We start from the raw sequence: 16,189 nt of genomic DNA on the forward strand, positions 1-16,189 counted from the left end.
TTATCATTGTATTTCTGCAACCATTGCTTGCTTCAGTAGCTTGTCACTGCAGTGGGGAGGGGGAGTCATCTGGATCTCATGTGGCACATTTAAAAAAAAAAAAAGAAGAAGAAGAAGAAAGAAAAGAAAGAAACCTGACGTGGATCTTAAAATTCAATCATAAAGCTCCCCCAAGTGGATATGATTTAAACTACATCAAGAAACCAGCCACCATCTCTCTGACTGTGATCAAAAGTGAAGCCTCAAATGTGCTTTTTTTAAATTTTTTTATTTGTTTTAATTAATTATACATGACAGTATATATGCACTTATGCACTTTGACATATCATACATAGATGGGATATAATTTCTCATTTTTCTGGGTGTACATGTTGCAGAATCATATTGGTCATACAGTCACATATATACATACAGTAATAATGTCTGTTTCATTCTATTATCTTTTTCAAATATGCTTTTGAGGGGTACCCGTAACCTTGCTTATTCACCATTCTGTGCATAATTTAATAAGATCAACATCTTGGGAAAAGAATTCTATAAATGTTCAAATGGAATCTTCAAAAACACTCTCCTGATTTCCTGGGAACTTAACTGGGCCTAGAAGCTGCCTGTGGCTATGCTAGATCCTACATGGACTAAAAGGATCCTAGGATACAGTGATTTGCAGCTGCTACGGGCAGGGGAGGGAATCCCCCTGTGGCCCCTCTGGAAAAGCTCCCTGGTCCATTTAATTGTGTTCCTTATTCCACTATCTGGGCTGATTATACTGAATTACTTGGCACCCCTGTTAAGCCTGTCACTTAAATTCTAGAACAAATTAAGTTTGTGGAAGGCTTTGCTCTTTCTCTCTATTAAAATATTCATATCTGCTCTAACAACCTGATAAAAACTGGCTAAAAGCCTTGCTGGTATCCCCAACAGGGAGTGCCATTTTTAATGAACCCACAAGCATCATAAATAAAAAATAGCTGGTCTTAATAAAGAATTGATAGAGCAGCTCTGGCCCCAGAGAGGCGTCAATGGGGAAGGTACACACAGTCTGGGGAGACCCCTTTCAGCAAAGGAGTCTCTCAGAGCCTGAAGGCCCCCAACCAACCAACCCACTCCAAACAAGGCAGAATCTATGAAGTTCCAGAAGAGTTTACATAAAGCAGTTGAACCCAGTGGGTCTCCATTGGAGTAGATGGTAAAGGTAGCAAGGAGGGCCGTCCAGGGTGTATAAGGGGGGGACAGAAGGCACTGGTGTGGGTAAGAGCAGCAGTTAACTCTTCCAGAGCACTTACCAGGTACCAGGCATTATCCTTCCGGGTAGCATTATCCCCCTTTCATAAGTTAAGGCAAAAAGAGTCTATGAGCAGCCAGAGGTCACAAGCCAGTAGAAGAGTCTGAATCCCAACCTAGCTCTGACCCTAAACCTGAATTCTAAGTTTTTCTTAAGTTTTTATAAAAGCTGTAGAAATAGTGCTTTAAAATCTTCACTCTTTATTATTACTGTTGTTATTATTGGTAAAAGGTAGGGTATAAAGTCAGCTGCTGGGGGCTCCAGCAGACACCATTCTCTACATCGGACCCTCTTTCTAAGGCTTCAGTTTATCCCTGCTGCAGTCATGACCTCCTTCCTACCAGGTCAGCACAAACTCCACCCCTTGGCCCCACCAGGGAGCTCTGGACCTAGAACCCTAAACTCCAGAACATAGGATTAAATATATACTCCACAAAGCCTTTGGATTCAAGGCAGAACTGCAGTTTGATCCTGCTGCTGGGGTGCTGTGTGCTATCAGACAATGTATCTTACCTCTCTGAGCCTATGAACTCATCTATTAAATAGGGATGACAGTCTCATTCCAAAAAGAAGTTAAGACAGCTAATAATGCCCATTTCACTGAGTGGCACTCAGAACAGAATAAATTGTATTAACTACTTGTGACAACAGCACTCAGTATGAGAGAATCTCCATAAGAGAGCCAGTACAGTGTGGCTCACTGTGGGCTGACAGTCAGCACGTCTCCCTCCAGAGTCCAGGGTCACTCACAGATCCTTTTTCACCTCCCCAGTCTTCCCACTACCCTTTCCACAGTGCCCCTGTGCAACAGGGCTGCCAGTCGGAATCCCACTGTTACTAGGAGAGCTTCTACTCTTAAGAGGCAAATCACTGGCTTATGCCATGGACTTCAGAGACCGTCTGCGTCATTATGAAAATGAGTTGCCATTCAGCCCTTAAGACACTGTCCATTCTCCCAAGCACTGATGTGCTTTCTCTCTCCCCACAGCTTTTGTGACCTTGGACTTGAGGTGGGAGTGGAAGGGAGGAGGGGGAAGAAGATTGAGAAAAGAGAATGGATACATCTTAGCTTCCCTCTCACTTTCCAAGCATATTCACAGGGAAATACTTAATTAGCCAAAAGGCCAATTTTGACTAATTAAAAAAAAAAAAGGAGAAAAAATAGCCCTCTCTGCAGGGAAGGCTTACTTAAACCTCTTTCCCAAGTGGTAAGGGCAGAAGGACAGAAGAGGGCCAGTGTGTGACATCTAAGAGTGAGCAGAAGTGTTCAAACTGTCACATGTCCCCAAATACAAGCAGTCCCCACAAGCAAATATTTGTCTGTATAATTGTATTGGTTTCCCAATTTGTTGAATTACCAGTTTTTAAAAAGTACTATTTTCTAGAATGCTAGCAGGAAAGACTCTATGGCCAGATTGGTGCATCCAAAGCACAGACCAGTTGTTAACTTCCCTATGATTCAATCTGTAAAGCAGGCACAATGATAAATCATACCTTGAAAGATAGCTTGTGAGGATTAAATGAAATAATCTATGTAAAAGGACCAGCATATAATAAGTATTCTATAATATTTTGTTTTAACTATTGGAGAAAAAAAATAGCCCTGCAGAATAGGGCTACCAGTCAGAATCCCACTGTTACAAGGAGAACATCTATTCTAAGAGGCAAATCAGTGGCTTATGCCAAACTTCAGAGATGATCCACATTATTAGGAAAATGAGTTGCCATTCAATCCTCAAACAGCTAGATGTTAGGAAAAGATTGCTTTTTTAAAATCAATGCAAAAATGTTGGGTCAATTATTAAAGATGGTGCTGCAACATGCATTATCCTTTTCTTCATTCATAAGTCTAAGGTGGCCAATGTTTTCAAATAAAAATAAAAAGGTATACTCCTCACAGCACCATGTCAAAAGTTTCTTAGGTTCAGGATGTGAGGGAACCAGGCTTCCCCAACCCCTTCCCTAAGGACATCCTCCATGTTTAAATGGCATCAAGGATCTTCATTCAGTGACAACCAAGAACTACATGGCTAAAAGACGTTTTCATTGGATTGCTGGGGTCAGAAAGATGAGCATTTCTTTCGTCCACCACCCAGGTCAGAATCTTAGCAAGGATGATCAAGAGGTTCATCCCTGGTCTTATCTCAGATGGAAAGAAGGGAGTAACTTCTTCATAATTCCATAATTGGTTCCACCACTGGGTCTAAAAAATTCTCCATTAAGAAGTGAATTTCTAGGGAAAAGATCCTAAAAAGAGATGCTCCGCAGAGTAATACTGATTTTCCCTGGGTAGCGATAGTACAGATGATTTGGAGTATCTACATTTTTGCTTATCTGCATTTTCTAGTCTTTCTACAATTAAAAATTAAGATTTTTGCCTTCATTTTGAAAAGATATTCCCTGGGGATTAAATAAATTAAATTATATATTGTGGAATAACAAATTTTTAAATGGCAGAAAGCATTCCATAAGAATGAAATGAGATGCCCTACCATTCCATACCCAATAGTGTGGGAATAATTTTTTTAAAAAAAAGAAGTAATTAACATGTGTTCACAACAACATGGGAAAAATAGCGCCCTCTGATACTATTGGTGGGAATTTAAAATGGTACAACCATTTTGGAAAACTGTCTAGGAGTTTTTCAAAGGGTAAGACAAAATATTACCATATGGTCGACCACAATTCCACTCCTAGGTGTGTACCAAGAAAACATTAAAACATAGCTACACAAAAATCCATACATAACTGTTCACGGCAGCATTACTCAGAATAGTCAAAAATTGGAAACAACCCAAATGCCCATTAGCAGATAAATAAAATGTGGGCTATCCATACAGTGGAATAATATTTGACCTTAAAAAGGAGTGAAGCACTCCAGTCAAAATGGCAGCTATTATGAAGACAAACAACAATAAGTGTTGGAGAGGATGTGGGGAAAAGGTACACTCATACATTTCTGGTGGGACTGCAAATTGGCACAGCCAATATGGAAAGCAGTATGGAGATTCCTTAGAAATCTGGGAATGGAACCACGATTTGACCCAGCTATCCCTCTCCTCAGACTACACTGAAAGGACTTAAAAACAGCTTACTACAGGGACACAGCCACATTAATGTTTATAGCAGCACAATTCACAATAGCTAAACTGTGGAGCCAACCTAGATGCTCTTCAGTGGATGAATGTATGAAAAAAAAATGTGGCATATATGCACCATAGAATTTTACTCATCATTAAAAGAGAATAAAATCATGGCATTTGCAGGTAAATGGATGGCGTTGGAGAAGATAATGTTAAGTGAAGTTAGCCAATCCCAAAAAAACAAATAATGAATGTTTTCTCTGATATAAGGAGACTGACTCATAGTGGGATAGGGAGGGGGAGCATGGGAGGATTAGATGAATTCTAGATAGAGCAGAGGGGTGGGAGGGAAAAGGAGAGGGCAGGGAATTAGTAAGAGTGGTGGAATGTGATGGACATCATTATCCAAAGTACATGTATAAAGACTCGAATTGGGTGTCAACATACTTGATATGTAAACAGAGATATGAAAAACTGTGGTATATATGTGTAATAAGAATTGTAATACAGGGGCTGGGGTTGTGGCTCAGTGGTGGAGTGCTTGCCCAGCATGCACAAGGCGCTGGGTTCGATCCTCAGCACCACATAAATGTAAAATAAAGATATTGTGTCCACCTAAAACTTAAAAATAAATATTACAAAAAAAAGAATTGGTAATGTAATAAAAAAAGTACATGTATAAAGGCATGAATTGGCATGAACATACTCTATATACAAAGATATGAAAAATTGTGCTCTATATGTGTAATAAGAATTGTAATGCATTCCACTGTCATGTATTTAAAAAAATAAAATCAATAAAACAGAAAATATGAATATAATCTTCCATAAAAACAGTTAATTTTTAGAAAAGTGATAAAAAAGGGAAAAGAAAGAAAAAGGGAGTGAAACATAGAAAGGTGCTACAACATGGAGGAACCTTGGTGACATTATGCTGAATGACAGAAGCAGTCCAAATGATGACACGTTATATAATTGTTATTTAATTCCAATTACAGGAAATGCCTAGAAGAGGCAAATTTATAATGATAGAAAGAAGATCCGTGGTTGCCTAGTGCTAGGAGAATGAGGAGATGGAGCAAATGTTAGCTAAAGGGTATAAAATTTCTTTGGGGGTCATGAAATATGCACATATTTGTGGATATACTAAAAATCATTGATTGTTGCTGGGCACAGTGGCACACGCCTATAATCCTAGTGGCTCAAGAGGCTGAGGCAGGAGGATCTCAAGTTCAAAGCCAGCCTCAGCAACAGCTAAGCAATTCAGTGAGACCCTGTCTCTAAATAAAATAAAAATAGGGCTGGGGTTGTGGCTCAGTGGTTGAGTGCCCCTGATTTCAATCTTTGGTATCCAAGCCCCCCTACACCAAAAAAACAATGATTGTGCACTTTAAGAGGATGAATTACATAGTTTGTGAGTCATATCTCAAATACAGCTAAAATGAAAGAAAGAAAGCACTCTGACTAAAAAGGGAGTTCTTACCTGTAGGAGGAAGATGTGGCTTTGTCAGGGATCACATGGGAGAGGGCAGAATCCCTAGGGGTACAGGATGACAAAGTCAGACCGGAGGCCACCAAAGGTAGGGTTGACATGCAGCCAAACACTCACCCTTCACAAACTGGAAATGCCAGGCCTTACAAGAGCCCTGGGCTGCAGGTCATACACACCCAACAGTTATCAGTCAATGAACTGATAATGCATATTATCCCCCATGGCTCACCTCAGGCACTAGGAAAATTTTGGAATGAGAAAGACACAACCAGCCATCAGAAACCAAATCCATTGAAATCACACAACTCGGGCTGACTAAGCAGGGATTTTCCAGCCTGGGACTTGCCCAGAGAGTCTGACTATCTTCTTGGTCTTTAATGGAGACTTCTGAGCCTAAAACTCTGATATTCTGATCCCAAAGGTCTGGGAGGTGCCCAAAAATCCTGTACTTTTCAAATGTCTCCCTCGGATTTTGACCACAAACCAAGAGTAGGAACTTCTGGTCTAGATGACTACTGACCTGAAAATAATTTTTGAAGAAAATAAGAATAAAACACACTTTCCAATTATAAAAAACCTTATTGCTTTCATGCACAGAGAATACATAGCAACTGCTTTAAATTGTGTTTTTATGAATCTCACTATTGCCATGAAACTAATTTTTAAAAGGATAAATACATTCATGTCTCCATGTCTCAATTTTAGTCTGGTGTTCCTCTTGAGTCTTCTAATTTATTCCTAAATTACTGCTTATGTAGCGTAGAATTTAAATGCTTAAGAACCCTTAAAATATTACTGACTTCAACTCCCTCATCACAGATAAGAGGAAATGTCACCACAGAGATGAAGTCACTTGCTCAGGATTAGAACCCAAGAAAGTCCCCTTACCATTACATCACATGACATTGTGCAAGAAGAGCTTCCACCTGAGATCTTCGGTTGCAGTAAGATCAATCTCTGCAGGTAATAAGGTGTGGCATTTAAGCCATGACTCAAACATGGAATTTTAGGCCCATTCTCACAAGAAGGAAACTGCAGGCCATAAGACTAGAATTTTCGATATATAGGTAACCATATCCCATAGGTGATCTAAAAAATGACTATGCTCAAGGATATGGACTTGAATAGAAGCCTTCAGAGAGAGATGATTATTTTTTGTAGGGGAGAGATATGAGGGCTTAAACTCAGGGATGCTTAACCACTGAGCCACATCACCAGCCCCTTTTTACTTTTTATTTTGAGACAGGGTCTTGCTTAGGGCCTCGCTAAGTTGCTGAGGCTGGCTTTGTATTTGTGATCTTTCTGCCTCAGCCTCCCGAGCTTCTGGGATTACAGGCGGGCACCACCATGCCTGGAGAGAGGTGGCAGTTAACAGTCACAAGCCCCTACCCCTACTGTTAATTATGCAGAGACACTGCTATAGCTTTTGCTGCTCCAGCAAAGATTTACTCACACTCACTTTCCAGGCTAATGTTAACCACCTTTGCAACACAGCAAGGAGCTGTTCTCTGAGCTCAACTGAAATGATACATTAAATTTTACATTTTCCGGACTGTCCTAAATATTGTCAGTAATAAACCCTACTAAAGTGCCTACCAGCAATTCCCCAGCCTGTCTAAACCCCAGATCTAGGAAGTAAGATGTGTCCCAGCAGGCTCAAGTTAGGACACAGGTGGATGGTAACTTTTGGATTCATAGAAATAAGAATGATTCACTTGGAGAAAAAGAGTAGAGTTTATATGAAAACTTCTCTCAAAGACATTCTTGGTGTAAGACTCCATGATGCAGTAGAAGGAACCAGGTTTCAATCAAAAGATTGGCACCTGTGTGCCAGTTCTTGCCCTTATTCACTCCAAGAATTTGGCCAAATCAGCTAAGGGCTCTAATTCTCCTAGCCGAGAACACACTTGTATAAAATGTAAACTTTGCTGAATTCTATGCATGTTAATTGTTTTCCTTACTACAGTGTTTAGGGCTGACTGGATAGAAATGCCCCCAAACACGTCCGTTGGATAATATCAACTACTAGTGCTCATTGCACGCTTACTAAGAGCTTTGCCAAGTTCATTAAATTTGCTCTTCCCTGAAACCCTTTCAAGAAGGTACATTATTACTCCATTTACATAGGAGGAAAGGCAGGGACAAACATTCAGCCACTTGCAAGGGGCAACAGCTAGTCAGCAACAGGGCTAGAGTTTGAACTTGGCAAACAAGTCCACCAGAAAGTCTTCCTTTATTTTTAACTCCTCAAATGCAATGACTTAAAGTTGCTGACAGACCCTTCATGTCAGAGTATTCAGTAGATAGTGGCAGGAGCTCTTTTTTTTTTTTAACTGCAGTTTTAAATAGCTGCATGAACCATTGCAAGATATTATGTTCTCAGATTCTCCTTATCTTTTCTCCATAATGTTATCTAACTCTTTCGAGAAAGCCTGTGCCCACCTCTGGCTTCCTGGCTCATCACTGTATCACTCGCTCCAGTGTTGCGCTTTCGTGGAGTTGGCAATGGCTTATCCAGATCTGCTCGATGGAAAGGAACGGGCTGCTTGTGTCTGAAATAATCAGAAAGAACAAGCAGCTTGTCTCTAGAATGATACCTTACACGGTCTGTGGGGGGAAAAGAAATTGCAAGAGGAAACATGCCTATGTTTTCCAGTCTATGGAAATATCTTCTGAGATATCTGCTTCCTCCTCCAAGGAGAAAAGCTCAAAGGGAGGAGTCAGCTTTCACTCAGTCCAACTGCAAATCAGCATGAGAGGTCGCAACAGAAATAGGTACAGACACCCACCGCTCCCCATTCCCAGGGCCCAGGGGACAAGAGTGTTTATAATTACAGACCTTAGATGCCCTTCCAGTCACCAGATTCAGAAAGACACTCTCAAGGGAAAAACCCTTGAAGTCTACTGAGCTATTAGAGATCAAGAAGCTGATGCCTTTGAACAACGGCAAGCACACCCCAAAGCCTCTGTTTTCCCCCCAATTCTCCTGACCTCAAAGCTTTCTTGCCTCTTTACAGTTGACAGTAGCTTGTTGGAAGTCCAAACTTCAGCAGGAAGCCCTTCAGGAGCCAGTGCCACTCACCCGGCCCCCTCCTCTTACCCCCACCTTGCACTGCACCCTGATGGTCACAGTGTCTGGGACAGGTAGGCAAGACAATGACTATTTGCTGAGTCAGCAAGTGCTTGCATTGCCCTAAATGAACCATGTTCTTTTGTGTATCCAGGTCTTACTTCAAACTACTCTTGCTGATTGAATCACTCTTCCCATTTCTCTGGATAACTGCCTCCCTTTTTCTAAGAATCAGCTTTGGTGTTCTCCTTCCTTGCGAAATCATCTTTGACCCTCTTCCTGAGCTGGATTAGGGTCAGTACTTTTCAAAAAAGACCCTGATATGAAAGAAAAGAAGCAGCACTTGGTTTTGCTTTAATAAACACATCCAAATTTATATCCTAAATAAGTTTTGTCTCCTTTAAAGAAGCCACTTAGCCCATTATAAGAGATCAGCTCAGTTTATGGTGTTAGTAACCTTCTTAGGAGACTCAGAAATGTGTACAATTCTTCCAGAATTCTGACTGAGTCCAAAATTCAGGGCTGCAAGACAATGGTGAGGATCATCTCAACCTAACTTTACACATGTGGAAACTGAGGTCCAGGGAAAAATGAGTTTATACCAGAGACCAGATGAAGCTGGGACAGAGTTCGGCCGAGACCTTGGCTCATCTGCAAACTCACTCAAGACTGTAATCTTTCGTCTCACACCCAGAAAAAAAAAAATCCAGTAAATTCCTCCCAATGCCTGCTTTGACTTGCATTCAATGTTTTGTTTTGTTTTGGGCTTCACAAGCTGAAGAATAATATTGTGCTGAAAGTATAAAGAAAAGGTGGAATGTCCTAAGAACTCCAGATGGTTTTGTCATAAGGTACATTATGCCCAGACATGGGGTCACCCCTAGTTAGCGAGGATAATCTTTCTTTCTTTCTTTCTTTTTTTTTTTCCAGTTAGGACTTCACTAAATTGCTGAGACTGGCCTCAGATTTGAAATCCGCCTCCCGAGTTGCTGGGATTACAGGAGTGTATTACCACGCTTGGGTTTTAGCAAGGATATCTTAAGGTTCCAAGGGAACTAGTTTCTAGTTCAATGTTCTCTAAACATCCTCCATGTACATAACACTTTGTCCTTTTTGGACATATCTGAATTCTACCTTTACCATTATTTACTTTTTTCTTTAACTCACTTTTCCTTAACTTGCTTTTTTAAAACAAAAGTATCTAGTTTGTCAACCTAATCAAAATAAGTAATAATCCAAGAAATCATGGGCTTGGTATGTTTTTATATTCTTTCCCTAAAATGAAAACATACTTTTTTAGAACATGCACTTGACACTTAAAAATCACCATGTATGCCACTAGTGGGCATACAACATGATAGAAAAGTGGGATTTTATTCCAGAGCATATTTGATTCCCTCTAGAGTGAAACAATTGACTGGTATTCTCCCCCTTTCCTATTCAGTACATGCATAATGCACTGATTTTATCTGAAAGCCCATCAGGCGTAGCACATGCAGATCTCAAACTAAAACTTATCCTTACACTAACAGTCTTTCTTATCAGCTGCTAGATCACTATGCCTTCCACACATTTGATCTGTGACTTTGTTTGAAATAATCCTTTACCCTAATGTTCTTCACTGACTATTAATAAATTACAAGCAAACAGCAAAAATAATTACCCTTTCACCTAGGAAAACACTGGTGACTACATCTTAATGGTCTGCCAGTGACATACAGCTTTACCCAGCATAATGGATGCAAATGTGTAACAGGATACGGGTAAGTTATTTTCACACAAGCTGTCACTTGTCACACAAATTACATGGGCTTCTATTAGCTGCTTAATTCACAGGTTAAGAAAAAAAAAATCCACTCGTAATAACCACCTCATTCCTGGATCCCCCAGGAAAGGCAGAACCAACCCACAAAACCACCAAAGAATAAAGGCTTTGGGGATGGCACATTTTCTGTGGGTATGAAAATTCTTCTGTGAATGGTGAAGTAATGTTGGTCAAAATTGTCCAAGAATTCAAAACACTTCAGAAAAGGAAAGGGAGACCTGAGATCATGAGAGAAGCCCCAATCTGGATAGTGTGTTGTTGCAGGAACACGGTGAGTTGGTTGAGTGGTTTATGGGTCTGCCAACGCCGGGCAAGGTGAGGCTGGCGGGGTACTGCTGGCGCCACACAAAAGGAGATGCTAAGGTCGGCTGCTTGACATCATCCATCTAGGCTGGACAGAGCGGTGCCTTCCATGCACATTCCTGAGGAGCAGTGACGGGGGACCCAAGGCTGAGCAGCCTACGTTAAGAAGGCCTTAGGGCATGAGACTGCAGCTGTTTGTCACCTAGGACTCTGTTGGTATTTTCAGTATTTTAATAGCCAATATTAATCCAGTATCTGTTATGCACCTGGCCCTGTTCTAAGCAGTTTGTATGTATTAACACATAAGAAAAAATCAGAGAAGGTGTAACTTGGAAGGAGTGTTATCTACTTGTAGTAGAAAAACCCTGGACCTTCAATAAGTACTTTGTCCCCTACTAGCTGTGAGACCCTGAGTAAGTTCTGACTCTTCTGGGAGTGTTTTCTTATTTGTTAAGGGGGCAAAGCAGATGAGAAAGGATGAATTTGGTTTCTATATAAGAGTCAACTCTGAGCTACCAGTGTCTCAGACACTGTGTTGAACAGGATTCTGAGCCAGCACTGACAAATGCCACAATGGACTAGCAATGTCTGCCACAATGGGGGTAGGAGCAGAAGCAGACATGTCACCTATTTGCCATCTTCAGACTACAGCATCTCTAAGTCTTCTTCCTGCTCAAATTATTTGAATGAATGGTTCTAACCCACTGTCCCACTAAATGCAATCTCTTTTAAATTAGAGGGAAACAATGAGGATGAGCTTTGGAACTTCAGATACCTTGCTTTTGCCATTGGGTATGTGGCCTTTAACAAGTAATTTAAACTTCTGCAGCTTCAGTTCCCTTATTTATAAAATAAGGATGAAAATATTTAACCTGCAGAGCAATCTTGTTTGTGTTTCTGTGTGTGTTGCTAGGGATCAAACCAGGGCCTTGCTTGCACTAGGCAAGCACTCTACCACTGAGCTGCATCCCAACCCTTAAGTAGTAAATAAGTATGTAAAGCATCTAGTATAGTAATTGGCATACTGTTGATATTAAATTAAGTAAAAGCCACTATTGTCATTTTCAGCACTGACATTAGTTGATCAATCTCAAACTGCATCAACTACATTTTCTGACTCAAGATTCATATCTTGCATATATGCTTACAATGAAAACTAATTACCACAATTTTTCTTAAGGAATAAACTTGAACTCTTTCTTTCTCAAAGAAATGTCTGTAATCCCAACAGCTTTGAAGGCCGAGTCAGGAGGATAGCAAGTTCAAAGCCAGGCTCAGCAGCTTAGCAAGGCACTAAGCAACTCAGCGAGACCCTGTCTCTAAATCAATTACAAAACAGGGCTAGGGATGTGGCTCAGTGGTCGAGTGCCCCTGAATTCAATCCCCAGTACCCAACCCCCCCCCCAAAAAAAAAGAATTACCTATTCATGGCTAGTCTTATTTCAAGATTTTCAACCTTCTTCAAGCCAACCCAGATACTTTTAAAGGCAGGTCCTAGATGCTATGTCACTTCATCTGTTAATACTTCAGTATCCATCTCTAATTCTTAAATTATTTCATAATTTTTAATGTATTTGTTTTTAATCAGATGAAATGGCAACTGCAAAGCAGGATTAGGATATTGTTCCCTCACATCCCTTAATAACATTCCAGAAGAGTCACTAACAAGCATACATATTTTAAAAAAAAAAACAACAAGGGGCTGGCTCAGACAGACACGTGGGGACTGCGGTATGCATGATTTATTATAGCTACACAAAATGAGTTATTTCATTCTTTCAGATATTTATGACACTGTTAAAACACTGAATACATCAACATCAAAATTAATCATGAATAATATTTAATTAGTGCTTGACAAGGATCAATTTGGCAACTCTTTTTGTTCTTTCTCCTTCCCCCGAATAGAAAAATAGTCATAAACTAAAGTGTTTTATTTTTTCCATCTGCTTCTGGTAAAGCGCATCCCTGAATTGCTAACTTAGTTGAGATCTCCTGAACTTTCATATACCCAGGTAATTAGACTCAGATGCTGTCCGGACTTCGATTATAAATCAAGTCTGTGTATGTAAGCAGAAATCAGACTGCTCACACCAAGAGCGGGTGTCACTGTTTCTCACGGAACTGCCTGTGGAGTAGCCAAGCCTTCGCATGGGAGCGAGCAGAGAGCTGCTCTGTGTCATTCCCTTTCCATGAAGCCCCTGCTCTCTCCTCTCCAATGACCAGAAAACACTAATGACAGTTTAATTCTTTATTAACAAAAGAGAAAAGTCGTCCTGGGCATTCAAGCAAAAAATTCTGCTCAGAGGTACACCAGGTGCCGAGCATGAAACTAGGACACAGGGATAGTACGCAGCAATGACATCTTTCCAACCATCTCATTGACATCCAAAGCACTGGGCGTCCCGAAAGTTCTTCATGGCACTGGGCACGGCTTCCCTATCAGGGCACTTTGTTCTATAGAGGAAAGATTAGGAGAACTTTCTATTCATTATTTTGTAACAATACATGTATTGATTGAATAAAACAGCAATATTTGTTTCAATTAACTTGATATTTTATATTATGGAGACAAAGGCTTCTGGGGTTTTGATGTCTGAAAGGAAGGGTTAAATGGTTGCTTTTAACTTAAAGGGAGGGTATCCAACTAAGGGGTCTCCGTTTCTTTTCATCTAACTTATATCAAGTAAATCTAGGGCTGAAAGGTCAAGTGCAGCCAAGACCCATCAGTCTGGGGAGCTGGGGAAGGGGCAATGAGCTAGTTTTTGTTGAGGAGCCCCACATGTCATGCCAGGAGCAGCCTGTACTTCAGACAAGCCTTATAGCAACCCTCAGGTGGAGCTCAGGTGGGTGTATGAGGTTTCCACAGCCATTGAACTAAGACATAAGGGTCCCAACTCAGACCATTCTGACCCTAATAGTCCAAGTTTGTATGACAGAGGCCAATGCTCTACAATGGATCCTCCATCCTCATATTTATTACTAGCATTCACCGAACACAATGTGCTAAGAACCTTCCATGCATCACCTCTATGAATCTTCATTTTATATCACTGCTATTTCCATTTTCAAGTTGAAAAAAGAAAGAACAAAAAAACGAGGCTTAAAAAGGGTAAGCAACTTGCCTGCAGTCAGGTAAGGAAGCCATCGGACTGCAAGTCAGACTCTCAGTCAATCTGTTCCGTCTAGCCATAGACAAATTGAGTCGCACCCTCACCATTTCACCAGAGGTATGATACTCTGAAGTTCTTGGGCCCCATAAATTTGTCAGTTCTGCTGACTGCCTGGACAGGTGCAGGATGAATTTTTCCCCATGTAAGGGCACAAATAAATTTAGAATTCTAAGTGCTTCAACAAAGAACACCCAACACACTTAGAACTCATAAGGACAAAAATGAATAATGGGCACAAGCAATAGTTGAATGATTTTTCACAAGGGAAAGGAATGGTACCATGGGAACTAGCCCAGGGCTTATCAGCTAAGCTCTTAGAAGATAATATTGAAATAAAAATTCTATCTGCTTTTACCCTCCCCAGGCCCAATGCTGAATTTCCCTCCCTCACAAGGTCAGTAGATCTTGTTTCTGCTTGGCTGACTCATGCAACCTGATAGTTTCTGGAAACAAATCAATGATTACAAGATCATCAAAGTATGTGATTTTAATTAAAGGAGGGTCCTTCGTGGAGCGGGAGGGGCAGTAAGCCTGAGCCAAGTGCCCAACCCAAGTACCAGGTGAGAATCCGTTCACCAGGGTCTGGGTCCCTGCAATACCTTCTTCTACTTCTGCCTCCACACCACAGCCCCTGACTGGGTCCAATTCTGCCTTGAACCCACATCAAATCAGGTCAGCCCACCTAGAACCTCATGTGTGACGTTTTCCAGATGCACCTCTGGAAGCGAAAAGTCAGTGCTTTAAACAGCACTCACCAACAAAGCTAAAAGAAAGACTTGAAATATATAGGGCTTTGAAGGAGAAAAGAAAAAAGAATGAAAGCCTAGACTGCCAAAAAAAGAAAATAAATTGGCATTGTTGTAAAATTGTGTTGCACAGCGAGAATACAAATATTATTCATGTTAAAGAGAGGGTTGACCTGAGATGTGATTTATAGGCACTTCAAATGCAGTACAGGAAGTAAACGGAAAAATTAGGGTGCAAGGTCACCGAGTAGGCAAGAGTCAACTTAAGGGTAAAGTTAAAAACTTGAGGAAGGGAACACACAGTTCAACCCACCATATTAAATTAAGATCTGTCTTCACTTTGAAGTAATAGGAAAAGTCAAATATTAAGGTGGGTAGGCTACGAGAGGCGTTTTCAACTCAACATTCTAAGGGCATTTTCTTCTCAAAATAGAATTCTTGTTATGGGGTGAAAAATGCCAATGCCAAAGGGATGCTTTCTAAGGAAAATAGGAAGTTTGATGTAAGCCACGAGTCCACCGTGTTATCACTCAGTCATGTGAACACACTTCGGTGACAAGTCAAAGGACTTTAGAGGCACTGTCTTGAGCAAGAACAAGGAATCCAAAATCAGTTTTGTTTTTAGGGATGTGCTTTTTTTTTTTTTTTTTTAATCAAAATTGGTTTGGACTGTGCCCAAGCTTATCCATGGCCAGGGAGAGGCCATAGAAGCAGAAGGGGTGTTGAATTGTGGAGATCGGGGACTCAGCTCTCTCCAGTCATCCTGCCCTTTGATCATTCTGTTTAAACCTGAATCCAGTTTGTAATTAAAAGTTGGCTTCTTTCTTTCTTTCTTCTTTCTTCTTTTTTTTTTTTTTTTTCTTATTCCCTCTCCAAATAATGTTGTGAATATTTCTCAAAAAACCACTAGAGGGCAGAGAGTTTTGACATTTTGAAATTAATAACAGCTAAATCAGCCCAGCTTCCTGGTCATTACTGAGAGCAATCACAATAAAGGCTGCCATGGAACTTCTAGGCAGCCTGTGACTGTCTGTGTCCCTTGTGCCCTAGTCCACATAAAGCAAAACAGCCCAGGCTCTGTAGCTCTCTGTAGCACTCCCTTTGAAAGAAAGAAGCCAGGCTATGGCATCCAGGGACAATTGCCACCTGATAGAGGGCAGCCCAGAAGGGGTGCTCCATGAAGGGGACAATACAGAGTGAGGCTCTGAGACACCT

General features: G+C 40.8%; 1 protein-coding gene across 2 annotated transcripts in view; it reads right to left on the bottom strand.

Annotated features, from left to right (window-relative positions):
• The window catches only part of LOC143391573 (uncharacterized), a 171,561-nt gene that overhangs the window by 138,739 nt on the left and 16,633 nt on the right, over positions 1-16,189 (bottom strand). The window contains exon 2 of one of the 2 annotated variants that reach the window (XM_076844308.2): positions 5,849-5,902. The exons of the other annotated variant lie outside the window; for it this stretch is intronic. The gene's annotated coding sequence lies outside the window, so the exon portion shown is untranslated. The remainder of the gene's footprint in view (positions 1-5,848; positions 5,903-16,189) is intronic. 2 annotated transcript variants of the gene reach the window in all.

This window comes from Callospermophilus lateralis, chromosome 2 (genome assembly GCF_048772815.1).
Source record: "Callospermophilus lateralis isolate mCalLat2 chromosome 2, mCalLat2.hap1, whole genome shotgun sequence".
Taxonomy (NCBI): Eukaryota; Metazoa; Chordata; class Mammalia; order Rodentia; family Sciuridae; genus Callospermophilus; species Callospermophilus lateralis.